This window comes from Myodes glareolus, chromosome 8 (assembly GCF_982192425.1).
Source record: "Myodes glareolus chromosome 8, mMyoGla1.1, whole genome shotgun sequence".
In the NCBI taxonomy this organism is placed as follows: Eukaryota; Metazoa; Chordata; class Mammalia; order Rodentia; family Cricetidae; genus Myodes; species Myodes glareolus.
In genome coordinates, this window is record NC_142033.1 from 10,124,764 (window position 1) to 10,140,314 (window position 15,551).

General features: G+C 45.3%; 1 protein-coding gene across 2 annotated transcripts in view; it reads left to right on the forward strand.

Annotated features, from left to right (window-relative positions):
- The window catches only part of Rasgef1b (RasGEF domain family member 1B), a 509,760-nt gene that overhangs the window by 47,246 nt on the left and 446,963 nt on the right, over positions 1 to 15,551 (forward strand). The gene's annotated exons all lie outside the window — the stretch shown is intronic.

Below are 15,551 nucleotides of genomic sequence, written 5' to 3' on the forward strand. Positions count from 1 at the left end.
TGGTTGCTCTCTGTCCCTTCTAGGCTTCTTTCTCTGAGATCGAAAGGGCCACCAATGTGCTGTGGGAAATATGCACATCTGCCTTCCTTACGCACTCACTACAAAGTACTAAGGAACAGTGCAGTGTGTACAGTAGCGGGACACCCTCCCACCCCCGTGTGCACCACCAACCCGTACCCCAGTGCAAAATCAGTCTGGATTTGCATAACAATTTGACTTGGTTTTTGTTTTACTTTGTGTGTGATATTGTTGCATGCATGCACATATATGTGTGCTTATATATACGCATGTGTGTTGTTGCACGCACATGTACGTGTGTTTATATGCATGTGTGTGTGCATACCTTATTATTTGAAGCAGGGTCCCTCACTAAAACTGAAGTTACTTAATTTGGCCGGGCTGGCTGACCAGTGAGCTCCAGGAGTCCTCTTGTCCCCACCTCTCTAGTCCTGGTACTTTTGTATGAATGTGGAATCTGAACTCAGATCCTCATATGTATGTGCTGAGCAGTTTACTGACTGAGTCATCTTTCCAATTCCACTTTGACTTCTTTATTGGGCAGGTGTTAAGTCTAGAGTTTTCTCAGTTTGGTTGCAGATTAAATCATTGCTTAGCATTGTTGTCCAATCACACGTCTTGTTTAGTCGCCCGGGTGCTCCATCTCTTCGTATGCTCTTCTTAACACCTGAATGTTGATTTTATTCCTTAAATCGACCCCACTCGCATAGGGTAGGCTTCGTAGGATAGAGATTGTAAAACTGACTGGCAACATGCACCATGCCCAAATGGTGCCTTTTGTGAACAGGCCCGACCCTACCTGGATACGCTTCTGGGTAGATCCCAGTACCCATCCCCTAGCCTCAGGGTGTGCTGGAGATCAACTTTGACAAAATACCAGTTACCCGGGTAGGGGCATAGGGCTTAGCAAAGTAAGGAAAGAGAGCAAAGATGCAAGTAAAACAATAAAACAGAAAACAGGATGGCACCGGGGGAGTTCCAGTGAGCACTGAGATTCGTCTGTGTTTGATTTCCATACACTTTTATACCCCAACACAACAGGGGAAGAAGAAAAAAAGACTGCTTTAATGTGATACAAAGGACAACTACAACAGTTGTTTGCATCAATACTTGGAGACATCAAGTTATTAGCACTTTGTTGTTTAGGCAGTGAACCCACCCTAGACCAAGTATCCTGAAGGTTGCCACTCCCAACGCCAAACTTCCATACAAAAGAAGAAACAGAAGTATTGTTGAATTTCCTGACCATTGGTCAGTGGGGAGTGGTTCTACCTTTACGGGCATCTTAATGTCAAAAAGACCAATTAACCACACACGAGGTCAGGGTGTGTAGCCACACTTGTTGTCACCAACTTTGAACAAGCTAAACTCTCTGACCTTCAGACAAGGTGGAAATAGGCTCACAGATTTGGGCCTCCACAAGGGTGTTATGATTGCAGACTAACCCCCAAACCCACACCTGTGGTCCCAGAGGACAGTGACAGCAAGGTGTGAGCTAAAATATCTGCTCGTGTGATGCTTCTTGGCAAACACAATCACGTGGCTTGTTCTGTGAGTGGACAGAGCTCCAGTTCTGCCCTCTAAACCCTCTCTCCTGTCTCTAGTACCTATCAGAATGGTCCATCTGGGGCAGTATGGCAGGGCTCCAGTGTCAGAGAATTCCTGTGAAATCAAGAACCCCCTGACAGACTGCAGAGATGGCTCAGGTGAAGGACACTTACTGCTCTTGCAGGGGTCTTGAGTTGGAGGCCCAGTACTCATGACTCGGGACTAAAAAGGACTTGCGGCTCCAGCTCTGGAGAGGTCTGTTGTTTCTGCCCTCTAAGGGCACCTACATTCATCTGCGCGTGCGAGCACACGCGTGTGCACGCGTACACACACACACACACACACACACACACACACACACACACACAATTAGAGACTGCTGACTCACTTGGTGGCCTCAGGATAGTTAGAGATGAGGCCAGAGGGACATGATTCATTATACTGCTATTTCCAGGAGCAGGTACGGGCATGTCCCAAACTGCCCATTGAACACCTTTACTTTCTCCAGTGATAACTCATTTCTGGCATTAGTTAAGTTAATTATGAATGATCTCATTTTGACAAAAGAAGCCTCAGTATTTATTAAGTCAAAAGTCAAAGCTTCTGGAATGGATCAAAAAACAGTTAAAATATTTGTAGTAATGACCTCCAAACACATGATGACTTCCCGTCCTGGAAACTGACTAGCAGTTAGGTTCAAGTTTATTCTAACAACCTTATAACATGATGTTGTAACAAAGTAACTTTGGGGAAAATACTTGCCCCTGCATTTTAAGTTTTTGAATGTTCTTTCTAATGGTAGGAAGGCCTTATTCTGCCCCACTCAAGTGTCTCTTGCAGGTCTGAGACAAGGCAGCTTCCCCCTCCATGTGGCACAGTCTTGCAAATGGCAAAAGAGCAGGCTGCAGGGATCCAGCCTGAGTGAAGATGGTCTGGCTAAATAGGGATCTATCTTGGGGTCGTTGTGATGGGTTAAACTTCAGGATGGTCTGAATGGAGAGATACTGATTTTCTCTTGTTTCCCTAAAAATAAACTGAACGTAAGGATAGGAAAATGCAGGGCAGAACATTCCAGAAACAGCCATGTAGCTCTTTGTTTTACAGTCCTTACAGATTTTCATGCTGTCTGTCTATAGACCAAACAAACCTCATGGCACCTTGACATCTTGTTTCATTAAGGCAGAAAAGATAAATAAAAAGAGTAGACAATTAGCCTCCCTGACAAACTTGTAGAGTAAAATACGCACGGAAATGACAGTTCTTAATTAGCTCAGGGCAGTGGGAAAACGTGAATGGGAGGCCTTTGGAAAACGGGGGCTGCAAATGTACATGAATTTTTATATTGCTAAACTTAGGTGGCAAATTAATATCGCTGATAAAGACCACCAATAACTCAGTAATAAAAATTTTCTATCCCGTTCCTTTGGAGGAGCTAGATTGAAACTAATGACTTTATTGATCCTAGAGAACAGAGATCAAATTCTGATGCACATTGTTGTGAAGGCAGACTGGAATGAATGTCACTCATGGTGGGCAGCTTATGCCTGCATCTTTTCTAGAGCCCCAGGATGTCGCATCTTTGAATGTAATTTTCCTAACGTGCACTGGGTATTTTCCTATTGTCTTATTGCCAGTTCCCTGGATACTCCTCTCCAAACTATAGTTTTAATTACGATAAGCCTGGGGTTTCTTCAATAGAATATTGAAACCAGAGATTTAGAGTTGATTCGGAATCCATCCCCGGTCTTGGTGTGGAATCAGAGGGATGGATCCAAATTCAAGTGCTGGGAAGTAGGTAACTCTGGCAATTCAACACAGAACCCGGTGAGGAAACTAAGTATAAGATAATAGAGCATGATACAGGCGTGGAAGGATACAGCTCTCCTGCATCAGGCCCACCTTCTGGTCCACAGTTGGCCATCACTGGCTGGCTGATCATGTCATCTGCTTCTGAGAACCTGGACATGGCTTTGGGCTTCTTAGCCACGATGATTCTAGGCAACAATACACCTCAGTGAGTTGATCTTTGTGATTTAGTTGGTTAACTCAAAGAGAAAATAGATCCAGGCACTACACAATCATGGAACGGGCTGTATCTGGAAAGGCAGGATCCAGGCTAAGCCCATCAATGGAGCGGGCTGCTGGTCACTTACTGGACTGTGATACTTGTTATTTTGGAGCATGACAAACAAAAGCAAGGCAGGACGCTGAAACACTCGGTTGTTATAAGCAAGGGGTTGCGGGCAGGTTATAAAGACAGAAGCACTATCAGTGAATACTGGTGTTCAAAAGCACACAAAAGCCATCTTATCAGGTCCACAGAGGAAAGGAGAAGCTGCAAGGATGGCTTCCTGCGGTTCCCTGGAGTCACGGCCAGAGGGGGAAAGAAGGGAAGCAATTGTGATTGTGCGTCTGCTGTGTGCCAAGGACTGCTATCTTATTTCAGAGCAGATCCTGCCATCCCTTCTGACTAAGAGAAGGTTTGTCTTGGGCTGGACCAAGGCCAGAGCCGTCACTTGTTACTTATTTTCTCACTACTTGTTGTTTAAGACCTTCCACTGGGTTGTAGGGTTTCCAGGCAAGGTCCCCACCCTGCTGCTCCGCTCTTTCCTTAGGCCTCACTTGTAGTAGGTGCTTGGCATGCGTCTGGGAGTTGGTCACGGCTTTCTGGGTTGTGAGCAGCTGCTGTAGACGATTTCTGGGGCCCATGTCTCAAAGCAGATCTGGCTGCCCTTGCATTGAAGTGTGTTGTCGTCATTGGATAGGCTGACAGCAGTTGAGTAAATCTGTGACTCAAACATATCATAAGTGGATAGGCGGAACCTGCCTACAGGGTGCTGCCAGGCGGGACTTAAGTTTAAGCAAGGAAGCCTCTGTCTGGGTCCATAGCTGGGAAGCTGACACCCTCTCCGGGATGGGCTTCAAGAGTCCCAGGGTATGACTCTTGTTCACCTAAGGTGCCTCTCATGCTATCTGAAATCCTCAGAGTATTTACCTGTACCTAAGAGTTGAGTTCACTGAAGTGTGTTAAAATATAGTCAACCCCTGAGATATTAAAATTAAACCAGCACCAGTCTTTTTGTTTTGTAAAATCAAGATGATGACACTCTCTCCTAGGGCTGTTATACTGCGAGATGTAAGGAAAGCTTGCAATTGCAAAATGACTTGGGAGAAAAACTGTGTCCAATGTAAAAAACCTAAGCTTTAAAAAGACAGATTCATCCACAGTTTCTTAATAGGGGCAAGTTTTTTTGCAGACATTCACATGGGTCCCAAGACATGTAGATGACATAGCATGGGTTTTGGAGTTAAGTGGAACTTTTATTCTGCCGCTTCATTATTTGGTGAAGATACTAGACCTCACTGACTCCTAGTTCCTTCATCTCTAACATGAAGGCTATGATTCTGCTATACATTTTAATAAGGATTTTATACAATGCTCATAAAATACAGAATAAATAGTGGATGTACAACAAAGCGTACATGGATTGCTACATTTTTTATTGGTGTTTGGAAAATAGGATATGGAGTCATTTTGATATGATTTTCTTTATGAGAAAACAATGAATAAAATATGAAGTTACCAGGCCGCAAGGCGTTGCTGCGTCCCTCCTTACTGGCTCTGTTGTCATTTCAGCACCACTGTGGCAAAGCATGCACACTGAATCATGTGTTGATTGGAACTAAAATATTTTAACCCAACGATCAAGAAATTGTCACTCAACATGATGCAGACCTGTGTCTGGGAACACTCAAGGATTCCAGAATGCAATGTTCACGAGGTGCTCCCACCCTGCTATGTTCTCAGCGCTGCCGTTTTGAGAATTTGTTTTGGCTTTCAGTCACCTTCCAGTCATAAGCAGAGTCATGGTGTCTACAAAGTGTCCCCACAATAGGGTGTGTGTTCAAAGTTTTGTCCTCAGTGCAGTTTTCACAACTGGGTTTTTTCGGAGCTGACTGAATCGTGAGGGTACTGATGGGTAAATCTACCCATGGATTCATGATTGAATGCTTTACTAGAAGAGAGTGGAGATGAAGAAAGCTGGGAACTCGTAGGAAGAGGGAGTATTATGGTAAAAATATAAGGACACCATTCCTGAGGGGCCTGTGGGCCACGAGGGGCAGTGAGTCCCAGACAGGGAGTGGCGTGTGGTGGCTCAGAGACAGAGATGGATAGGCACACGCCATGCAGAGTGAGGTTGGACTTAATGGATTATGGAAGGGAACGGGAAAGGGGGGAAGAGGAGAAGGGGAAAGACCAGAAAGAGGCAGAGAGAGAGAGAGAGAGAGAGAGAGAGAGAGAGAGAGAGAGAGAGGAGGGTGAAGGGGAGAAGGGGGAAGAAGGGAGAGAGATAGAAAGAAAGGAACTCAGGCTGGAAGCTGAAGGGAGATCTGCTTGCCTCAGCAGATGGGATGGGGAGCTTATCTCTGATTAGGGTTAGGGTTCTAGACAGACCATTACAGGGAGTGGCTGGGGTGTGTCATTGGAGGATTTATCTCCACCCTCTTATCTTCCTGTTTTCTATGCTTCCTGGCTATCCATGGTGAACAATCTCCTCTGCCACACACTCCTGCTGCCATGATCTGTCTCACTCAGGCTGGACAATGGAGCTGTGGCTTGAACCCTTGGAAATCAGAAATCCCCATCAATCAATCAATCCCTCCTGCTTTGTGTTCTCAGGTATTCTGTCACCGCTGCAGAAGCTGACACGGGAAGGTTGTGTCGGCCCTGTCTCTTCTTTAGCTCTGATAATTGGGATAAATTATTCCAAGGTAATTCTAACCCAACAGCATCTCATGCACATAGTCTAGGAAAAATATACATGAATAAATGAGACCTTATTATGGTGTGTATGAATGTGTGTGTGTGTGTGTGTGTGTGTGTGTGTGTGTGTGTGTGTGTGCGTGCATCTCTGTGTGGTCCTAGTCACTATGGAACTGTTTAATATTCTGCAAAAATATTTTTACAAGCTCAATTCCAGTTACTATAATTATGACAATAATTTTTCACACCCTGACACCTATTGAAATAGCAACCAAGTTCTTTTCTTGAGACATTATTCAAATAAATTATATCTGCATTTAAATTAATCTCCAGAACATAGAAATTAGCAGTGGGAAGGGCACATTAAATCACCCAGTCCATTTCTTTGCTGGAGGAGAATTGATCTGCGCATCACAATCTCTGGAACTCTGTCTGGTGAGTTTTAAATGTCTTAAATACGTTATTCTAATTCTGGGTGGTCAGCTCCCCAAATTCCAGGGGAAGTTCTTTGTCACAGCGGCTAGACTAGATACAAGTTTTCGGAGGCTATAGAACTTGTCTGTGGGCACTGGGCAGTGAATTTTTCAGAGGAATATATGTGTCTCCACGTTTTTCTATGTGTGCACACAGCCTTGAAGGGGGTTGGGTGAGTCCTCAAGGCAGAAAGACAAAGACAGGCGGCTTGAGAAGGGCGGTGGGTGTGATTATGTTTGAAACTTGGCTTCTGTTTAGTTTTTCCTACCCTGAATGGTTTGGAGAATGGACATGGTAAAGTTGGCAGTTCCAGAGCCAGGAGAGGGACACTGAAAAATGTGGTTTACCTGATGACAATTTGAGTTGTAATTATATAATATTCAGGAGGTCAAAAAAAATCCAGAGGTCAACTGAAAAATTCCCTAGTTTAAGGTTATTTTTTATTATTCTTATCTAAGTTTGAGATCTGAAGTAGAAAGACAGAGCCTAGGCATTCTAATTTTAATATTTTTCTTTTTCTGATTCCATTGCTGCCTTCCGGTTAGATAGATGGATGGACAGATATCCTGAGCATTTGCGTTCACATGGAATCCCAGAGATGGGACATCATTAACCAGTGAACTCTTCTTAACTCTTGTTTTATTTAATTCAAACATTATCAGTTTTCTTATTTATAAAATGAAATAAACAGAAGGCCTGAACACTTCACAAATGTTAGGGTACAGCAAAAGTCAAACAATTTGCATGATTAACTATTAAAAGTAAACAAGTAGACAGTTTGCTAGAGAAGGAAGCCGGCACGTACTCCTTCTCCTGGAACCTCCAGGAACCACAGGGAGCTTCCTCTCGCCAGGCCTCTTTGAGGTTGTTTGGATTTCCACTTACCATTCACGACAGGTATTGGTTCAATTCTGCTTGAACTCTTGCTGGGATGAAAAGCAAATCAGTACTAAGGCTTTAGTAATAATGGCTCTAAGGGTCTTAATTTCCACTGGAACCCAACTCTGCCTCCTCAGCACGCTCACCTGTGGGTCCTGTGTTGAGAGCCAAACAGAAGCAATCTGACCTCTTTAACAACTCTTTGTGCATCGGCAAGCACTTGTCCTTGCTTCTTGCCTTTACCCTCCAGGTGCCCTCCTCCCATTTCTTAAGATCACTCACTTCTTTCCAACATCTTGGCTCTCTCTTCTTAATCTGCGTGTGGTTGAGCATCCTGAGTGGCAGCTACAGGCAGCCCTCTTCCCACACCACTTAATACACTCCATCAGTGCCCAGGACAAAGTACTGGCTAAATGCATGTTTGCTAAGTGGGTGAGCTTGTCCCATGCAATCCCGTAGCATATTTATCTAGAATTTTCCCACTCTAGAAGAAGAGCCTTCTCCTTTTCCCCTATTATTTTACCCATCTCAGCTCTCATTAGAAGAAAACGCACAAAGACTTCTTTTGTTTAGGAATTAATTTCTCATAAAGTAATCTATCATTTTTGATCAGCCAGAGGCACAGTGAGAATTATTTGAGCTCTTCCTCTCTCTACTCTTCCATAAAAGGAAAACATCTTGCACTAACACACACTTTCCCCCTTCTCCTTCTCCCCCTCTGCCCTACTTACCCTCTGAGAGAGCATAGCGTGGAGTTGGTTACTGTGACTTGGTGCCGCGGCCCAGGCTGCCACCCATATGTGGAAAGTCCTTGAGAAAAGGAGGTAAAGGTGACCCCTCTGGGGGCTCCTAGAGAAAGTCCTCCCTTTCCTAAATCCCCCCTTCTCCACTACGCACCTTGTAGGCTCCTTCCAGGACAAAGCAGTAATAAGATGGCAAGCTTCAGAGACAGACGAGGTCTTGGTCATTGTAGTTGGGAGGAGGATGATGTTATGTAAAGAATCAAACCAAACATCAGCAAGTTATTTCAGGGGAATGAGCCAAATGGACTCAGGGTTGATCCTGCCTGTGAACCAAAGGCACCGTGCATGGACACGTACAAGTTCACACAGAAAACAATTAACAACACCCTCAGAGGCGAAGAAGGCTGGTAAGGGGACAGGATATGGCTTCTGACACTCTGGCGTCTACTGGCCATGCAATCAGTAGCCCGACTTGTCAGTTCATTGGTGCCCTGTAGAGAGAAGTGAAGGAACCACCCAGCCAAATGCCTGCTGCTGTCTGATGCACCCAGCTCTCGAGCCCAAATGTTTGAGTGTGGTGAAAGGCTGAGATCACAAAGAGGTGGAGAATGCTTGAAGGGACTAGTAACACGTAACACGTCCTTCCCAGAGAGACCAAATGTTTGACCCATCATGTCTCCAAGCTGCGGCACTGACCGCAGGGAGCAAGACGTTAATTTATGCACATCAGGTGCCTGGGAGGCGAGTTGCTTGGTCTGTCTAATTCTCACACTGACACAGCTGCCTCTTTGCAATGCAGGGACCCCCATGATTGCAGAGTCCTCCTGCAGTAGTGGCCCGTGAGATTGCAGGGTAGATGTCATCTTCTAACCTCTTTTAATTACATTCCAGACACCTCACTATCTTTGCCCTTCCCCCTGTGTGAGATTGCAATGCCCCGGTGGAGGGACGTTCAGGAAAAATTCCAGCCGCACAGAACAACTGGTGACAAACTAAAACTACGCTTTAGTACCTGCAGGGATACAATGATGTGTTTGAAAACAGAATGTATTTATTTCACGTGGTGCTGAAGAGGCCATTTGGAGCCATGGAAAACAGCACCCAGCTTTGCAGCCGTGTGACATGGTTTGCTTAAGGTTACCTTTCTCTCATAGAAAAAGTTCCAGTGTCTTTTTCTTGGGTCTGGGTGGGGTGTGGGGATGGAAGAGGAGGAGTAAGGGACGAGGTAATGAAACCATCAGCCAGAAAACTGGAATTCACCCGCTGGCCACACAAATAATTGGAACCTCTTAAATGGAAATTGGCATGGTTAGAGATGATATAACATTTGTTGACATAAAGCGCAATGTCCCCAGAGGCATAGGGAGCTTTAATTGTTCGGATCCAGATCTTTTACGAACTCACATTTTATAAACTGCATCTCCTAGTGTCTTGGTGGCAGGTGCCCCCACTAGAAAAGCCGCATATGTATGCAGTTCTCCGTGTAGGTAGTGTTCACAGAGAAGCGATTTGTAGCGCACTGTGGATGCTGCATCCCAAAAGTAATTCTATCTGCTGCTCTGTGTTTTGTCACATGTAGGACAGCCTGTAGGGCTTAGCCACATGCTTGACCTTCGTAGTCTTTTCCATTCGATTTTCAGGTTCCTTTCCTCATCTTTGCAGTCTTTCTTCCTCGGAGACACTGGGACAACAGACTTCAAGGCAGGAGTTTGGGGAAGAGGATGGAAGGTGCTCTCTAGTGTGGAGGAGAAAAGTGTGGCTGAGAAAAGGGGTCCTTTCGGATGGGCCTCTTACACCGGTGGCTCCTGTCACCCCTCAGGAACTTGGAAATGTGGATTCTGCCTCTGGGAGGAGAATTTATGTCATTGCTGTTGAGGATGGTATATGGTCACTAGCAACCCTCCTCCAGAATGGTAGCTGGGGAAAGAAAGCTACCACAGTGACCCCAACAGCACCCACTAACAGGATCATCTCTGGAGTGTGTTTAATATGTGGACTTGCCTCTAAGTCTTCTGTAGAGTGTGTCTCAACAGAATACATTTGACAACATGCTATAGGTACCCTTACCCGTGTCTTTAGCAGGCATTTCATGCAGTGCTAGGGGACAGTGGTGGGTTGTGTGAGCCTGAAGTCCATTTGTGTGTCTCATCCTGGCCACACTGGGATGTGCTCTGGATGCTGGCTTTCAGCTCTGCCTGTTTCTCTCCAAGTTGTGCCACTTTGGCTGGTCTTTCCTCCCAGTTACCCTGTGCCATACACACACACACACACACACACAGACACACAGACACACACACATACACACACAGACACACAGACACACACACAGACACACACACAGACACAGACACACACATATACACACACAGACATACAGACACACACACACACATACACACACAGATACAGACACACACACAGACACAGACACACACACAGACACACACACACAGACACACACACATGCCATGCTAATTGGAATCTGTAGACTATATACAACACATATACATTTATGTAGAACAACAATAATTACACTAGAGGTCATAAACTTAGGGGGAGGTATGGTGACCTGGAGAAGTTGCAGGGAAGGAAAAGAGAGGGGGTGATGTACATATATGAACTTGTGTATGAAATTCTCAAAAAATCTAAAACGCTAAAATTTTTAAAAAGAAAAATAAAGAGAACAAACACGCATGTGACACACACAGGGCTTGGCTTCTGCGCTGTAAATGCTCATTGTGAGAGCCGTCCTCATGGTTATTGTTTCTAAAAGTGCCAGGAAAGCCTCATGACTGCATAGTTCATCATGACTCACATCAGAGGCTACAAGCCGATCACGGGGTTAGTGCTTTACTTTGTTCCAATGGGGAAAGTCCAAGCAGAACATTATGGCATCTCACTGTACACCAGGCCCGCCACTGAGGACTTACATGTCTGTAACTGACTTGGTCATGTCAAACCCGAGATATATCTCGAGCAGGGATTAATATTCCCATTTGTTGTTGTTGTTGTAAAACTGAAGATAAATGATCCTTAAAGTCACTCAGCTAAATAAAAGAAAGAAGACTAAAATCCAAATTGCCTAATTTACAAACCATTGATTTCTCTGTGTTAGTACCCCATTTCTTATTTATTTCTGCAGCCCATCTTGGTGGGTTCCCTTCTCTTGGTTCTGGCCAAACACAGCAGCCTTGCCTGTGCCGTTCAGCAATGCCAGCACCTCTGCCCGTACCCTTCATCTGTGCTTTCACCCCCCTTCCTTTACAAAATTAAAGACAAATTAAAACCTTGCTTTTTATATTTAAATTTTCCTGTTTTAAATTTTTATGAATCGATAGATTCAGCATCCCGCATGCTATATCTCTTAACAAATCAGATGACAGCCGTATTGCCTCATCGCCAGGACTTATGCTGAGTAACGTGAAGATGATCATCTTCAGAGGCAGATAAATCAGGGCTGGAGTCACTGCCATCTGTGGAAACAACCTGAGGCACCGTTGTGTCTAAGCACTGTCTTGCTTCAACTAATGAATGGACATTTGCCAAGCCACATGGTTACCGGTGACAGGAGAGACAGTGGGGTAATGTTTCTCCATGAAATGGAAACTTACTCTATTTTGTTGAACTTCTTTTCTTTGGTCCTTGGCCTTTCTGTGTCTGGGGCACTGTCTTCTGAGAAGGACTCTGTGGCACTCTGCACAGGTCCAGCCACGGGCCAGGGACAGTGCTACTGTGTCCTGTGTGTCTATGCTGACTGCAGATGAAGCAGCTTACAGGAGACTCCAGTCAGTTGGATCCAGAGTGAGACAGGTTAACCCCTCAGATCTCTCTGCACAGACTTAATTCAGAGTTATTTATTTATCTGTAAAGTTTCTGCTCTGTTTTTGGATCAGACGCATAGATGAGTTATTCAGTATTCTTGTCACATATCGTGGCCTTCCAGAAGTGTCTCTTCAGAATGTCCCAGCTCAGCATCCAGCATGACACTTCCCATGAAAACTTTGTGTTGGCTGGATGAGTTAAAAAGTGGGCAGAGGGGCTGGGGAGATGGCTCAGTGGTTTAAAGCACCAACTCTTTCAGAGGACCAGGCTGGATTTTCAGTGTATAGATGGTGACTCACCATTGTCCCTGGCCTGTGGCTGGACCTGTGCAGAGTGACACATAGCCCTCCCATCCTAATTTCATTTCCAGGAGACCCAGTGTTCTCTTCTGACCTCCATGGATACCAGGAGCTCATGTGGTACATATACATACATGCAGGAAAAGCATGCACATAAAATTTAATAAATATTAGAAAGTTTAAAACAGAATGTGTAGTAGTTTTCTCCTGCTGTGACAAAACACCCATGGCCTAGACAACTCGTAAAAGAAAGTATTTAATTAGGCTTACAATTCCAGAGGTTTAGAATGCGTGACCATGGAGCAAAGGTATTTGGCAAGAACACCTGAGAATCCACATCTTAATGCAGGCAGGAGACTGAGAGGGTGCACTGGAAATGGAGTCTTTTGCAACCTCAAAGTCTGACCCCAGTGACATATTTCCTGTAGCAAGGCCACACCCCCTAACCCTTCCCAAACAGTTCCACCCACTGGGGGACTAAGTATTCAAGCATACACATCTCTGGAGGCCATTTTTATAGAAATTAGCATATTATGAGTAGAGCAAATGCATCAGACTGTAGGAGTGTGGAAGAAGGAGATTTGATGGTTCAGAGAAGCTTCTAGAAAGAAGGGAGATGTGAGAGGACCCCTTATGGATGAGCAGGTACTGAAGCCTCTAGAAGGAAGGGAGATGTGAGAGGAGCCCTTGTGATGAGTAGGTATTGGTTCTAAAGCAAAGAACTGTCCGAGGATCTGAATGCAATGGTGTAGCACCCCTAGAGCCCTCATCACACAGCCTGATGAAAGTGGCAGCGATGGGCACAGCCAGGTGCACAGAGACTCCTGGAGAGTTAGCAGGGCAGTGCACAGCCACAGATGGATGTGCGGTAAGGGAGTGCTTGATTAAGTTTTTGTTTATTTCAGAAACTGTAGCCCTCACTACTCTCGGGATGTCTGTGCTGGTTAGTCTTTCTGCTATCCACTTGATGCAGGTAGAAGTTATCTAGGAAGTAGGAGCCTCAACATCAGATTTGCTTGTGGCATGACCCAGCTCAGTGTAGGCGGTGCCACCCCTGGGAAGGTGATCAGGGTTGTATGAAAAGCAGGCTGAGACAGCTAGCCTGTGACCAGTGTTCCCCCATGCCCTCTGCTTCAGTTCCTGAGCCTCCTGGTTCCCGAGCTCCTACCCTGACTGTGACCCATAAGCTAAAAGAAACCCTTTCCTCCCCTGTTGTTTGTGGCTAGAGTTTTGTCACAGCAGAGGACACCCTGGAACAGCGCCACTCTGTGGCCTGTAGAAACGTATCGTCTTGACAACGCTACCATTTGCATCTTAATGATGAGGAATGGAGATACAAATAATTGCCTAGGTTTCATGGTAAGTGATAGAACCAGAACATAAATCAAAACTCTTAATCCTTTCCCCGTGCTAACCATGTGGATAACCGTATCCGTCAGGGTTCTCTAGAGGGACAGACTGGCGGAATGAAGTGTGTGTGTGTGTGTGTGTGTGTGTGTGTGTGAACAGAATTTACTAGAGTGGTTTACAGGATGTGGTCCAACTGTTCCAACAATGGTTGTCTCCCAACAGAAAGTTCAAGCATCTAGTAGGTGTTCAGTCCCCGGGACTGGATGTCTCCGCTGGTCTTCAGTACATTTCAGAATCCCAAAGAAGTAGGTGTTGGTGCAAGCAAAGAAATGAACTTGCCAGAGAGAGTGAAGACGGGAATGCAGAGTGCAAGAGCTTCCTTCTTCCCTGTCCCTTATAAAGGCTGTCACAGGAAAACGTGGCCTAGATAAACGTGGATCTTCTCGCCTCACGGGTGTACCCAAAAAACTTTTGGGTTTTTCAGATGTAGTCAAGTTGACCGCCAAGGATAGCTGTCACAGTGAGCAAAGGAGAAGACAGGAATACAGTCCTTCTGGGAAGGAGGGACAGAGCTCCCGAGCCTTCACAGGAGGCTGTTTTTATACCAGGGCACAGAGACGTCTACCAGGGTGCATCTCATCTCATAGCGTGGCAGTGTAATATAACCGCATTCTGGTGTAACAAAGAGTAATGGGGGTTTGTCTTAACCTCTTATGACTTGATGTCATGTGTGAAAAGCATGACTGAGTAGGAGAGACTGGGCATGTCTTGCCTGCTACTAAAGTCAAGATCAGGACTTTTCCCTTTCATTGTTTCCAATTCATGTAGAATCCTCAAATAATTTCTGCAGTTGTGTAGGACAGGGGAGACTGTACTGTGGTAACTCCAGGTTTCCTTCCCCCAGTTACCCGATGAAAGCCCAAAGGGCATATTTACAAAGGTATGTTTTTGTATGCGAGTGTGTGTGTGTATATGTGTACATACGTGTGCATGTGCACGCAGTTCTAGGAATCAAACCCAGGGCCTGATGCATGCTAGGCGAGTCCTGTACTACTAAACAACGAAAAGTTAGAACAAATACAGATATAATTATTACCACAAATAAAGGTGTGTCTCTTTCTGACTCCTGGATAGCTATCAGGACTGTTTCTACGTTTAGAAGGAGAATCTGACCCCTGCCTTCTATTAGGCAGCCCTCCTGCTGTGCTGCGTGTCTCATGATCATGGCAACTGTGATGGGCTGGGAGGTAGTCCAGGAAGGCCAGTATGAATAAGATTCACAATATGAGCCCGTCAATGGAGCGCTAGCAATTCTTATCTGCTGACCTGGCTAGCTGGGAGGAGTCTCGGGGAATGGAAATAACTCAGGGCTTTGGTTTCCAATGGCTTTTGCTTCTAACCTGTGTTTAGTGAGTAGCCCCACTGCCAACCGTATTATATTGGCTTATGGACCCGGGATCCGGGGCTCATTTTTCTCCTCCTTTAGCACTATCATCTCCAGAGGGCAATGCATGTTAGAATCCTGTTCCTGGAGCCGCTTTGTCAGGAGAGGGAGATATAGTAAGAGGCTGTCGGGGACAAACAAAGACATCCTTGACAGGAACGATTTATCTTGCTACCTGCAACATGCCCTTTGGTTTGATAGCTGCACGG